The 14,077-nt window shown below is 41.2% G+C and overlaps 1 long non-coding RNA gene across 1 annotated transcript in view; it reads left to right on the top strand.

The window, feature by feature from the left end:
• Window positions 1–11,999, top strand: part of LOC308506618 — a 30,792-nt gene extending 18,793 nt beyond the window's left edge. The window contains exons 2-3 of the long non-coding RNA XR_013994742.1: window positions 10,969–11,091; window positions 11,543–11,999. This is a non-coding gene — a long non-coding RNA (uncharacterized lncRNA). The remainder of the gene's footprint in view (window positions 1–10,968; window positions 11,092–11,542) is intronic.
• Window positions 12,000–14,077: the final 2,078 nt, after the last annotated feature.

Raw genomic sequence — 14,077 nt, 5'->3', positions numbered from 1 at the left:
GCAGTATTTCATCCTTTCTTATGGCCGAGTAATATTTCATTGTATATATGTACCACATCTTTTTGATCCAATCATCCATCAAAGGATACATAGATTGTTTCTATGTCTTGGCCACTGTGAATAACACTGCAATGAACATAGATGTATATATATCTTTACAAATAAATGTTTTCAAAACTTTCAGGTAGATACCCCATATGCTGTGTCATATGGTAATTCTATTTTGTGAGGAATCTCCATACTGTTTTCCATAGTGCTGTACCAATTTACATTCCCACCAGCTGTGTTTGAAGGTTTCTTTTGTTCCATATCCTCTCCAACACTTGTTATTTCTTGTCTTATTGTTAATAGCTGTTCTAACAGGTGTGAGGTGGTATCTCATTGTGGGTTTCATTTGCATCTCCTCACTGGCTAGTGAAGTTGAGCATCTTGTCATGTCTGTTGGCCATTTGTATGTCTTCTTGGGAGAAGTGTCAGTTCAGGCATTCGTCTTAATAGATTACTAAACATTAGAAAAGGAGATGAAAGAACAATCCTTCCTTTTGTAGACGATGTCTTGTTCTTGAGTAGTGGAATACCTGGCTGCTAGGAAAGTGTGCCCCACCACGTCTCAGAAGAGGGTATCAAAATGCACATCACCTGGGGAAGAGTGATGTACTCAGAAGAAACATAATTCAAGCCATGCATAAGCCCCAGGTTTCGGGACATGTGAGGTTGGTGTAAAACTAGGGTTATTATATAATAACATGCAATTACAATGCTTGTCCAGCTTTGTCTCATCTGCTGTTGTAAGATGTCTTGTCATAGCCAAACATCTCTCAAATCTTCCTACTTTTTAGTTCAACTCCACTGTCACTTCCTCAGCCCGAGCTCCAATACCTTCTTAACTGGTGTCCCTCCATCCTCTCGCCTCTGTTTATCCTCTTCTCCACTCACTGTCAGCATGATCTTGTGGCAGTGCTGACCCGGTCAACAATTTAACGTACACCAAATCTGCTCATCTCCTCTGGTAGCTCCCTATTGCTCTTCTGGTTAAGACACAAATCCCCAGTATGTACTCCAAGGCGTCCCTTGACCCAGACTCCATCCATCTCTCCATCATCACCTGGCCCCAATCGTCACCTCTCATCCCATTCTCTAAGCATTACCGCTCACTGCCAGTGGACTCCCCCCCGCTGTTGCCCGTTGTCTGTATTTTCCTTCTCCTCATATGGATCACTCTTTTTCATTCTTAATACTTCTACTTCATGATTATATCCTGAGGGAAGTTTTCCGCCTTATTTGGTCAGCAACTATCAGAGGCTCTGAGAAGATAGCCTAAGTTTTTCTTGGTTGTGCTTTTCACATTTGCTATTTTTAATTTACTTGGCAGTTGTTTGTTTAATGTCTGTTTTTCCCGCCAGACCATTTGAAGAAGGACAGTGTTTTCTGTGTGTGTTTTTTCTTTTGGCTCACTCTTGGGGCCCCAGGGCCCACTATCGAGTCTGACCTAGTATAAATGCTAAGTACATTTCAGCTGCTAGTCATTGTCAATTGTCTTAGTGGATCCCACATATATACTTGCTGTTTTCAGTCATTTCCCCTTTCCCTGACGTTGGCTCCTACCATTCCCACAGTAGCAAAGCCAGACTGCTGCTTCCATCACTATGTCCTACCACTGCCTCCTCTGGGGACAGAGCCAGGCTTCAGCATGGCCCCCAAGGGGTCCTCAGTGATGAGAAGTGTGGTAGCAACAGAGCCTACATTGACCCCACCAGATCCAGAGGCTCTGGCTTCCCAAGAGGCTGATGGGAGGCAGGGACAGGCAACGTACCCAAGCTTCATGGTGGAGCTGGCGCCCATGGGACAAACTTGGACCAGTGAGAGTAAGGAGCCAGAAAGGAGCTGGCAGATAAATTTCTCACTCTTCTTCTTTCTGAGGCAGTGAAACATGGTGGTCCCATTTGGCTTTTCCAGGTCATGCCCATGACCAATCAACGCTCTCCCTTTAATTTCAGCTGAAACAGGGACCTGTTTAGTAACCCTCACCTGTATTTGTTTTCCCTGCTTCCCTCTCTCTTCCCTATGTTCCTCTCTCCTGTGCACTGGCATTACAGGCCCATTAAAAGTTAGCAGTTCTGATTGGCCTCAGACTGCTTTCTAGGAAGGCCCGGCTTAAATAATTTCCTTTATTGTTTTAAATATCATGTGCTTCTTTAGGGCCATCAACCTAAGCAATCATAAAATACTGGACCTCGATCCTGAATTTATTAGCTAAATATTTATTAAAGTCATACTAGGGGACAGGCTTCGTTTGGGGTCTTTTAGGTATAGAAATACAAAGAAAGTTATTCCTGAGCTCCAGAAGTCACCTTTAAGGCGGGAGAAGGGAAAGCTGATATGTAGCCAAGCTAGTAGGAGATTGCCGTAAGTGTACAATAAGAAAACAACAATTGACTTTGCCCAGAACTGTCAAGAGGGTATGCTCAGGGGACCCCAACATACGAAGTGAGTCCTAAAGGAAGAGTGGGATTTTTCCAGCAGACAAGGTGGTTCAGAGAGGGAGAAGAGTGGGAGAAGGTTCTCCAGGTGGACGGAAGAACAGGCACACACATGAGGTGAGGAAGATCATGGTACATCTGGGGAAACGGCAAGGATTTATTGGGATGATATGAAGCCAGGGAGCACTTTGGGCTCAAAGCTGCAAAGAAACATTCACCTTGCACGGTGGTCTGGCCACCACATTTCTGAGGAACACAGTGGAGAAGGAAGCATCAGAAGAAATGAAGAAGAGGATTGAGGGACCTGCTATAAACTAACTGTTCATTTATTCCCTGCTTCATTTTGTAGAAGGATTGCAGGTACTCTGAGCTGCCTAAGTTCAGAAATACGAAGAATGGGGGTTGATATAATCATGAAATGTGGCATTTTTCAATGAGATAGGACATTTAGAGAGACTACTTGTCCTTAAAAACTCAGTGGCAAATCTAGCATAATTGTTACCTACCTAAGCAGATCTGGTTTTGATGCAGGACAGATTATTTTCACTAATAACCATGAAAGTGAAATGAGTATGTTTCATGCACGAACTAAAATTTGTACTTGCCTGATAAAAATATCACACCTTGCATTTCACACTGTTTTCATGGTTTAAAATTTCAAATGGAAATAAACACTCTGAGTGGTCACAAAGAATGACAGAATTGAGGCAACTCTAATCCTTTATCTTTATCTTTCCCATCACTGTGCCATCATTGTTTATTTTTCACCTGTTTGTTAAATATAGGAATATGTATTCCCACAGGGGTTGGAAATACGAACTATAACTGCACTCGAAATAAAATGATTCCGAATCGTTATGAACTGACTTTCAAAATCGATGTGTGTAGCTGGGTCAGCCTGGGTCAGGAAAGTTCTTTGAATCAACTTTCATTTCGTGCATGGACAATCAATGAGCCAATTGGAAGCTTGCATACATGCTAGTAAAACTCCACAGTAGTTACAACAATTGTTGTGACTTGGAAGAACAAATAATTAGGGGGGATGTGTATTTTCTCACTGACATTGTTCAGAATTGCAAGTGGATGGTGATAATAAAAGCAGACTGATATCTAGTGAGGTATATTTTCATTATTTTAAAATTCTTTAAGACAATGCATTTCCTTATTGCCTTCACCCAGGGCAGATCACTCCACTGTCCTTCCCTGGGTGCCACTAGAACTTATGTGCATGGACTCTGGAGCTAAATGAGCCGGTTAAAAATCCTGCTTCCTCTATTCCTAGTTTGTGTGATTTTTGGAAGTTGATTAACCTCTCAATGCCCCACTTTCCTCAGCTGAAAAATGCAGATACAGTAGTAACTGCCTCTTAGATTGTTATGCAGTTTGCACAATTTAATACATAAAGTGCTTAGATGAGTGCCCAGAACATAATATGCATTAACTTTTGTTCATCTAGTGCAAGAAGGTAAACTGAGATCCTGGGAGGAAAATGAGCTGGTAGCAGAGACAGGATTGAAACCCAAGTCTGCCAGATTTTGATTCAGTTCCCCAATGTCTAAACAATATTGATTAATTAATATTCTGCTGACAAAATGAATGGCTGATAAGTCATTTTATAAAGTATTTAAGAAAGGAATATTTTCAGAGTGATTCTTGGAACATTTGTTGTTGAATTGGGCAAAGCAGTTAATACGCACGCAATAGCACACACTAAAAACGACCCCCCCTCCCCGTCCCATGTCACATGTTTTAAATGACAATCAGTCAACAACTATGGGTGAGTGTCCAGCCGGTGCACTTGTGTTTCCACGTCATAAACTTTTAGGTCCCCTTTCATGTTCTGAGAGCTGTCATTCTTAAATATGAAAACTGACAAGATCTGATTCCCACATAAGCTCCTTTTAACTGTTTCCCAACTTACTCTCACATTTTTTGTGTGAATAGTTCCTAATTTAAATCGACTGCTCATTTCATTAGAAATTTCATTGCGTAGTCACTACCGTTTTTACCGTACCCATATTATTCTAACTTTTATTCCAGCCTTCCTCATTCTCACTACGGTTATTTTCCCTTCTGATGATTTTTAATAGTAGCGCCAATTACCTTCATACAGAAACATTTTGTATGTGCAGTCGTTGGGTGAGGTCTCTGATTAAATAAGGTTGCTAACCTTATTTGCCTCTGAACTTTATAATATTTAAAAAATACTTTCTATGTGTCAGGAACTGGCAAAGAGGAAGCAGAAGTTTCTGCCTTCTAGGGGCTCACAGTATAGATACTGGGGTGGAGAAAACACGCATCAAACATCCACAATATCACATGACAAGTGTTCAAGTCACAGTGAGTTCCAGATATTGATGGAACGCTCAGTGCTCCATTGATTCTGCCAGAGAGAGCCAGAAATACATCCCCGAGAAAGTGATATCTGAGCAGGGCCTGGAAGATGAGGTCGGCCGTTCTACGATGAGGAAGTTGAGAGGGAAGCACATTCCAGGCCATTCTGTATGCTTGGGGAATGGCAGGCAACTTTGGCTTGATCAGAATTGATGGCACCTGTCTCCCCTGGGGGAGCAGCCCCATGGTATAGTGAGCTACAGAACATGTGGCCAGTTTAGGGCACTGGTCCAGGGGCATCATATAAGATGAACCTTAAGGTGGGTGGACCACTGAATTTGAAGTTTGTTAGTGGCAGGAGGTGTGGCTGGGCGAGAAGTTCACGGTCATGGAAAACCTTATATATAGGCCAAGGAGTTTGTCTTTCAAGCAATGGTGAAGCCTGATGGCTTTCTTCAGGGGATGGACATAGATCCATTTGGTTGATTGTGGAGGATAGAGAAAAAAAGTCAAAAAGGAAAAATATATATATAATAAACAGCTATTTCAGTAATATAGGTGAAAAATGATGAATGTCTGCACATAGGCTGTGATGAAAAAAAGAAGCCAGAGTCTGCTTTCTCAGGGCCGGCTGTACATTTTGTGGAGGCACGAAGCTTATGATCATCTCATTAACAGTACTGTAAGTTGGCACTGTACTTGAAAAGAACAGCTGCCACCTCACACTGAATAATCACTGAGAGCACACTCTATGGCAGGCACCTCAGGCTAAGGGTTGAGTATGGCTGACTTCAAGTTGAGTTTGTCCTCCATCAGACTAGTGAGGGGGCCAGAGCATATGTGATTCCTGTTCTGCAGGGAAAGAACCAAGACTGAGACTCTCTTGGATACTCAAGTCCATGCTGCCAGAGAGGGTCAGAATCTGTACTTGACCTGGATTTCACACTTCCTCTCTGGGGGTGCTCTTTCCAGGACACTGGGATTAACACCCCATATGTCAAATACATTAAATGTACGATGTATCGGTAACACATACTGAATGATTTCAGAAGCAGGAGAAAGACAGACAGCTAAGAGCCATCAGGGATGTGTTTTGGGTGGAGGTGGCTCTTGGCCTGAGCTTTGAAAGCTGGAGACTGAAGCTAGATTCCCAAAGACAGAGGAGTGAAGGCAGGACATGTCCAGTGGTGAGAAAGCATAGGTATCCACTTCCCCTGTAATTCCTGGGACGACATCACTCTGACTTTATTTATTTAATTAAGTATTTTTTTTACCCTCAGTCTGTTCCAGGAGATATGCTGGGAACAGGTGACACTGAGATTCATGAGGCCACAGGCTGTCTGTTAGAGTTGACAGGCATGGCTCCAGGAGCCCCTGGACCTGGGTTTGAATTCTGACTCTACCACTTAGCTCCTGGATGGCTTTGGGAGTGTCACTGAACCTCTCCACTTCTGTTTCCCCATCTGTAGGGCTGAGTTAGTCGCCTGCATATTGTGGGGTTGCTATAAAGATCAGAGTTAGTATATTAATGTGCTTTGTACAATTCAAAGAACAGAGCAAGTGCGAAATCGATGGTAGTTATTATTATTGTTGTCATTTGGGATTTCTCGATCCAGTAAGGGAGTGTGGAAAGGAATGATGAAGTGTGAGCCAACCTCCAGAAATCGGGTGGTTGATTACCTGGGGAGTCTCCCAAAGACCTGGAAGCCCACAGTGGTGATGTCCACAGAGATGCTGGCAGTCATCTCGGCCAACTCACCATCCACTTTCCAGGTAAGGATGAGAGGCACAGAGAGGGGAATTACTGGTTCATGTTCATTAATGTTCTGCTCCTCCTGGCTATTGACAAGAGAGAATAGTGCTACCTAGAAAAAAACAATCATACAAACGTAGATGACGGGAAGTCGAATGCCAGGTAACTGTTGAATGGGGACAGAGAAAGGGCAATTTGGGACGCATCAGCCATACTTCCCAGAGAGTCTAAAGTACTGATTTATGGAGGGGTCAGGCCACCCAACAAGAGAGAAATGCTACCACTCACATAACCTTTAAGGTGACTCCAGAGGTGGGGATAAAAGGAGAAAACAGGGTCTTTGGGGCAGCCTTTGGGCTGCCAGGAAGATGAACTGAACTAGTGCACCCCATTTGACCAGGTGCTCTGAATACCATGGAAAAAATGGATAGCCTGTTCCAGAAATCATACACAGAACTCTGCAGGCAGAGAAACAAGTTTTAAAAGGTATTTTGTTCTTACTGTTCTTCTTTAAAAGGTCTGGCCCTTTTAAACTTCAATTTTAAGGGAGAAAGGAGTTCCTGAGACGGTCACACAAGTCCATTTCACTCTGCCATCTAAAATCCTGCTTCTCAAACACAGAAGAGGCCTGCTACCTCTGTTCACGTCCCTGGTTTTCCCCTGTGCTTGCAGAGGTCCCAGTAGGGACCTCCCTGGGCATACAAATGGCTAGAAGTTCAAAATCAAAACGATTTTATCTGCCTTCAGCCTGACAGCGGCACAACGGACCTTGTGTAATTTGAGCACTGAAGCCACCAAGGTTGCAAAGGGGCTGAAGGCAGTGTTTACTTCATGAGATCTGGGACAAGGTAAAGTTAGAAAACTCCCCGTAGAGTGGACCCTTCACTGTACTGTATCCATAGATCGAACCCGGTTCCTGGTGTCCTTCTGGCCACATGTGACAGCTCTATTGCTCTGACAATGGTGATCCAACATACTTTTCAAAGTCAAAATTATTGTTAGCGTGAGAAATAAACTTGTGTTGTGTGAAGGCTCTGAAACTTTGGAGTTTTTCCCTTGGCAACATAATTTAGGCAACACCCTGGAATATGGGAAGCTGGATATTCCAAATCTAAGGCACTGTTCCATGATGCCTGACAATGGCCTCTAGGGATTCACACACCTTTTGACCTCTGCGGGTTTTGTTTTTTCAAAAAAAAAGTGACATTCTTTGTTTAGATGCCTTGTTCCTGGATCGCAATTATTTTGAATCTGCAAAAACACGAAGTGTACTTTAAGTGAAGTCATCACGATTCTTTGCTTTCTTCCAATATACTGTTTCCGTTTTTAAATATCCTTTAGCCTGGTTTACGGCCATTGGTGGCTCTCATTCCCTCCTTGGGATACAAGGACCCAGAATTCTTTAACTCTTCCAAACATTTATCTTTAATCTTCCTTTTTAGATTGTTCGCTTCCCCTTGTTTGTATACACCTAAATTGATCAAAATCATTGTTTTCTAATTAATTTATATTGTTTAGGTTTACCCACAAATGTGTCTGCTTAAACTTACCATTCTCCTTTACAGCCTACATCTTCCTCCTGGGTTTAGTTTCCTTCTTCATGAAGCATATGTTTTAGTATGTTTTTCAGTGGAGGAGTCTCTTAGAGGTCACCTCTCTCCAGTCTTCTCCTCTAATTCCTTCACTACACTCTCATTCTTGAATGGAAATTTAAGTGGGTATAGAATTCCAGGTTGACAGTCATTTCCTCTCAAAATGTTGATGATCTAAATTTATTATTTATTGGTTAGAGAACCTACTGCTCGTCTGATATAACTTCTTCCTTAGCTAGTCTCTTTGTTCTCCCTGACCGCTTCTCAAGTCTCTTCTTTATCTTGGGTTTTCTGCATTTTTCACCAAGATGTCTAGATTTGGATTTACTTTTATTGATCCTACACATCACTTGTTATTTTTAATGGGCCCATGTATGTTTTTCTACAATTCTGGAAGATTCTCAGACATCATATCTTTTCTCTCTCCATTTTATCTGCCCTCTCTTTGTGGAATTACTAATACACATATGTTGGAACCTCACAATCTATCTAGTTCCTATTCCTTTGTTCTCTCTGCTGCATTATGGGTATTCTCAGATCTATTTTTCATTACCCAGTCTTCTCTGAGGAATTAGTTGTGTTTAATTTGCTCTTTAACTTGTCCGCTGAAGTCAATTTCAAGGCTGTTTTGCTCATTTATGGAAGTTCTATGTGTCCATTCTTTCATAACATTCTTTTCATGTTTCCAATTTCTTCTTTTGTGTCTATAATCATTCAAAACATATTTTTTATAGTCTCGATTTTATGTTTCTGTTATTTGAAATGCGTAGTGTTCTAACCCAATTTGTTTTCGCTTCGGACATGCCTCATGGTTTGTTTCCCTGTTATGCAGACAAGAAGTTTAGCAGTTAAGGCTTAAAAATACACACCTGGGCCAGAACGCACCGGGTTGAATCTCGGCTTTGCTATTTGTTAGCTGCGTGATCTGGAACTAGTTACAGAAACCCTTTATGCCTGATTTTTCTCAAATGTAAAATAAGCATCTTAATAGAACCTGTCTTATTGAGATACTATGTATTAATGTTATATTTAGAATAATTAGAAAGATCCTGGCACATAGGAATTGCTCAAAAACGTTAGTTCTGTTATCACCATCATCATCTATTTGGTGTGTAAACCATCTTCAGTGCAGCTTTATCGTTCTGAAGCCTGTGATTCCTGGCATGGTAGGCATTCCTCCATGGTTGTTTTCTGTTCGTTTTTCTCAGACATCTCAGGAAGATCTTTTATTTGAAGTTATGTTATATTTTAATTTGTGGGGCTTTGTGTAGCTAAACCATGGGGCAGAGTAAATTGAACCCCCAAACCTGAGGCTCAGCCGACTCATATTAGGGTTTGAGGAGGTCCAATAAGTAGTTAACAGTAAATAGGAATAATAAGTATATTAGAAAGCCTTACCATCTAGTCATAAACACAGAAGATCTATATAAAACTTACAGTCTGAACAAGCCAACATGCTTTTTGTGACTTGGCAGATCCCAAAATGTAGAGAAGAAAGGAAAATGCTGCAGTAAAATATGTCCAATTCATTCACCAATCTCCCAGTTAGATAAGATCTCTCAAATGGAAAGATGAGGGATCAGGAGAGGGCAATAGAGCTACACTAAAGGAAGCCCCTTACGTAGAAACATGAAGCCAAAGAAAAGAAGGTTCCCTACACTATCCTCTACCTATCCTGCCAACAGCCCATCAAAACTTCACCTGGATTTCAGGACAGTTAGTGGTGTGTTTGTGTGTGTGTGTGTGTGTGTGTGTGTGTGTGTGTGTATTGTATTATACTGCATGTATTATATCATGCGGTACATGGCTACCTAGGCTTATGGGTGGTTTTTACAAGTCTACATTTTTACTTAGGGTGTAGGCTTTCAAAGTTCTCTTCTTTGCAGAGGTGTCAGTTTCAACTTTTTATCTTTTGCACCCAAAGCCCTAGGATCTGTCTAAGAATGGATGTCAAATCCTAGTCGAGGGTTTGCTAGTTGAGCTAACGCTCATCTTTGGTGAGCGCTCATCTACACATTTAAAAGAATGTTTGTGTTATGTGTTATCTTCTCTAGCATTGTTAGGCATTTTTGAAACAGAGTAATGTAGATAATCTATGCTGCTGTTATTAGAAGCTGAAGACCCCTTTGATATGCTCTGCACTGTAACACCTGCCTGCTTCACATATGGTTCTTAGTTGCGACTTTTGCTTGTTTTTCTCTCTGTCCTTTTGTGTAGTGATTTGTCTGCCTACCTCTCTATCTTTCTGTATTTCTCTGCCTTTCTATGATTCCCTGTCTCTCCCCACCCTCTTCTGCTTGTATTTTTTCCCCTCTGTTGGCTTTATTTTTTCACTTTTTATGATCTGATTACAAGTATTTGTTATTTTATTCCCAGAGTCTAGCTCAGTCCTTGTCACAGAGTAAGAGCTTATTGAATATTTATTGAATAAAAGAATATATTTCCCTTTTTATGGAAAAGGCAATTCGCTGCTTTGGATCTAAGTTGAAAATGTAGCACCTATTAGAAGACACTTCAGCTATCATACTCCTGTTACTATCACTTCCACCTTCACTATGGATGTAACATCAGTTACTTAAATGTATTTAACATTTATTCTCATCCAGGGATTTTTCTACAAACTTCTAATGTATGTATTCATAAAATCCTCAGAATCTTCTCAGAGGAAAGATACTATCATTACTGCCCTCTTACTAACGATGAAATTGAATAACTTGTTTTAGATCAGTGGTTCTCAACTGGGGACAATTTTGCCCCGTCTCCAGGGGCATTTGGTCATATCTGATGATATTTTTGGTTTTCCCAACAGGGGCAAGGGGTGTCACTGCCATCTCCTGCGTAGAGCTCAGAGACGTTGCTGAGCACCCTATGATGTAGAGGACAGCCATCTATGACAAAAAATTATCTGGCCTCAAACGTCAACTGTGCAAAGGTAGAGAAACACTTGGGCTGAAGAAAGAACACAAGCTCTTGTTACTTTTAACTTTACATGCATTTTATGTTGCATATCTCTATATCTTTGTAAACAGCATATGTTTCTATTGTTTAAAACTAATCTGTCATTCACTGTCTCTTAATGGATGAGTATGGTTAACTTGTATTAATTGCAGTTATTGAGAGAACTGGGCCTATAACTACCATCTTAACTTACTATTGCAGTCTGCTACTTTCATCCTATATTACCTTCAAAATTTGATATCTATATCAAGGGCCATACATTCTCCTTTACATCTTTGTGGGTAAGAAGGTATTAATTGGAAATTAAATATTTTGGGGAAGAGAACCCTCTCTCTTGGCCCTGTATATAAAATTAGGTGTTTGGATTAGATAATTTTAAATTCTAATTATAAAGTAAATATTTAATTTTTTTTTTTTGGTAGCAGAGATGTTACTGCTGCTCACTGGATGTTGATGTGCCTTCTCCTTCGCACATACAAATTTTACTCGTTCCTGCAGCTAGACCACCGCCAAGGACGCCATTACCATGGGTTGCAGAAAGTTTCCCGTCACCTTTCTTACTGAGGCATCACATACATCATTACGTGCACGAAGACTGTCTCAGAGACCCTTTCACTCTCATTTTAGGGTTCTGTTTATGACTCTCGTGTCTCCCACCCTCTTTCCTGGTGTACAATGCTGCACAAGTAAGCCGGTAGATCTCATACGAGGATGTCAAGTGTTCTTGCCGCAGTAAAATAAAATTAAAACAAAAAATTCATGGAACCTCAGAATGTGACCTTATTTGGAAATCGGCTCTTTTGCACATGGATGGCTAAGATGAGATCGTACTGGATTAGGCTGGGCTCTATCTCCTGTGACTTGTGTGTCCTGCCAAGAGGAACAGAGACACAGAGATAAGCATAGGGAGAAGGCCACGTGGAGATGGGGGTAGGTACTGGACATACCTCGACAAGTCAAAGGGTGCCAAGGATTGCTGGCAACCAGCAGAAACGAGGAGGCATTCTTTCCTGCAGCCTTCAGAGGGCATGTGGCTTCATGAACACCTCAGTTTTGGACTTGGCCTCCAGAACTGTGAGAAGGTAAATGTCTATTTTCTTAAGTGACCCCGTTTGTGGTACTGTGTTACGCCTGCCCTAGGAAACTATTACAGCCACCGTGTACCCTGCTTGACTGCTGATTATGGACCAGCTCTGCCCCCTGGAAGGAGCTTCTGTTTTGGGGGGAGGGAGTGTGTCTTCTCCGGGGAGCCTTTCCTGAGCCTGACTGGCAAGGTTATTTTTTACTTTAGCTTGTGAAGCTCATAATGAGGGATTTTCTCACTTGTCAGTAGGAGTCAGACTTTACACCCCAACACGCAGGTTTTTTAAATAGCAGAACCTGTAGAAAGGGCTCGTGAAGATGCCATAAGGGTAGATTCAAAGACTTTGATGGTTATGGACCCCAGGCAAAATTCATCATCATCATCATCATCATCATCCCAAACATGATTGTGCCAAGCACTATGCTAAGTACACTGACTGCATTATCACATTTAATCCTCATTATACACCCTGAGGTAGCTAATGGCATCCCCACTTTGCAGATAAGAACACTGCAGCTCTGAGTATAAGTAATGCATCACACTCGGGTGAACTGCAGCTGGGCCATGGCTCTCATCGCAGGCCCTGAAATGTCAGCCCTGATGAATGGAGCTTGGAGGGACACTTTGGTGAAAGAAAAATGGCTGGAAACAGTCACAACCTCATTTGCATCTAATAGGCTCCCTTACATCCGATGAGGATGAAAATTACGCCACCCTCCCTGAGTCCTGCACACTCTGAGTACCTGGAACTATGTAAAATCAGATAGGTGTTTTCAGCTTGAGAAGGTATAGAAGAAAAGCAAAAAAGAGTGAACAAGATTCAGAGGTGAGTTGGGAATCAGAGGCTAATCATGCTACTTGCATATTCCATTAAAAATAATTGATTGAATGGGGTGGCTGGTTAGCTCAGTTGGTTAGAGCATGGTGCTAATAACACCAAGGTTGCCGGTTCCATCCCCGCATGGGCCACTGTGAGCTGCGCCCTCCTTAAAAATAAAATAAAGTTAAAAAATATATTGAAATGATGTCAGGATATTTCCATGGCTCAATGTAGGCAATATTTTTCATAGATAATTAACAAAATACAAAATTTTAAAACTAGGGTGGAAATTACTATTTCATGAGCACCTTTTAAGTGCCCGACCCTACTTTATGTATATTTTCACATTCATTCTTACAACCTGAAACGTAGGCATGAAACATCCCTATTTTCTACATGATAAAAGTGGAGCCTGGAGATGTTATGGACCTCCCTGAGGTCACAAAATGCTCATCTCTCTACTTCTGAGTGGTGCTTATAATTACTGTTCCAGAATGTTCCAGAAACTATTTTAAGGATTTAACATAGATTGACTCATTTAATCCTCACAGCAACCCTCAGAGATAGGTTCTGATATTATCCCCACTTTAAAATGGCGGTGTTCTGATGGGTTAAATCAGTGTCCAAGGTCACCACGCGGCAGAATCAGGATTTGAACCCAGGTGGCCTGGTTCCTGTGTTCTGTGACGGCTTCTGTTTTCAAACAAGCAGATACAGTGGCAGCAACTATAGCAGTGATAGTAATACTAAAAATAATGGGCATCTAGGTTAAGAAACTTTTGTAAGTCAGAATATTTTATACTAAATTATAAGAATGTGGCTTCTTTCATTAATGGAAGTGCAGAAAATACATTATACATATGCATGCATATATAACTATATATTTCATTTAAAATAACATAGGCCGTTAGACGTCACTATTGGAATATGGAGATAATTTTCACAAAATATACATATTTAAGTATAAAAAAGGAAAAAGTAAAAATGAGAAAAATTGACAAAGGATAAGGAGAACTCAATGTGCTGAGTAATTTACATACTGACAGCAAGTTTCTT

Source organism: Rhinolophus hipposideros (genome assembly GCF_964194185.1).
Source record: "Rhinolophus hipposideros genome assembly, chromosome: 13".
Classification (NCBI taxonomy): Eukaryota; Metazoa; Chordata; class Mammalia; order Chiroptera; family Rhinolophidae; genus Rhinolophus; species Rhinolophus hipposideros.
The sequence above is the reverse complement of the archived record's forward strand: the minus strand, read 5'-3'. Positions and strand labels throughout refer to the sequence as shown.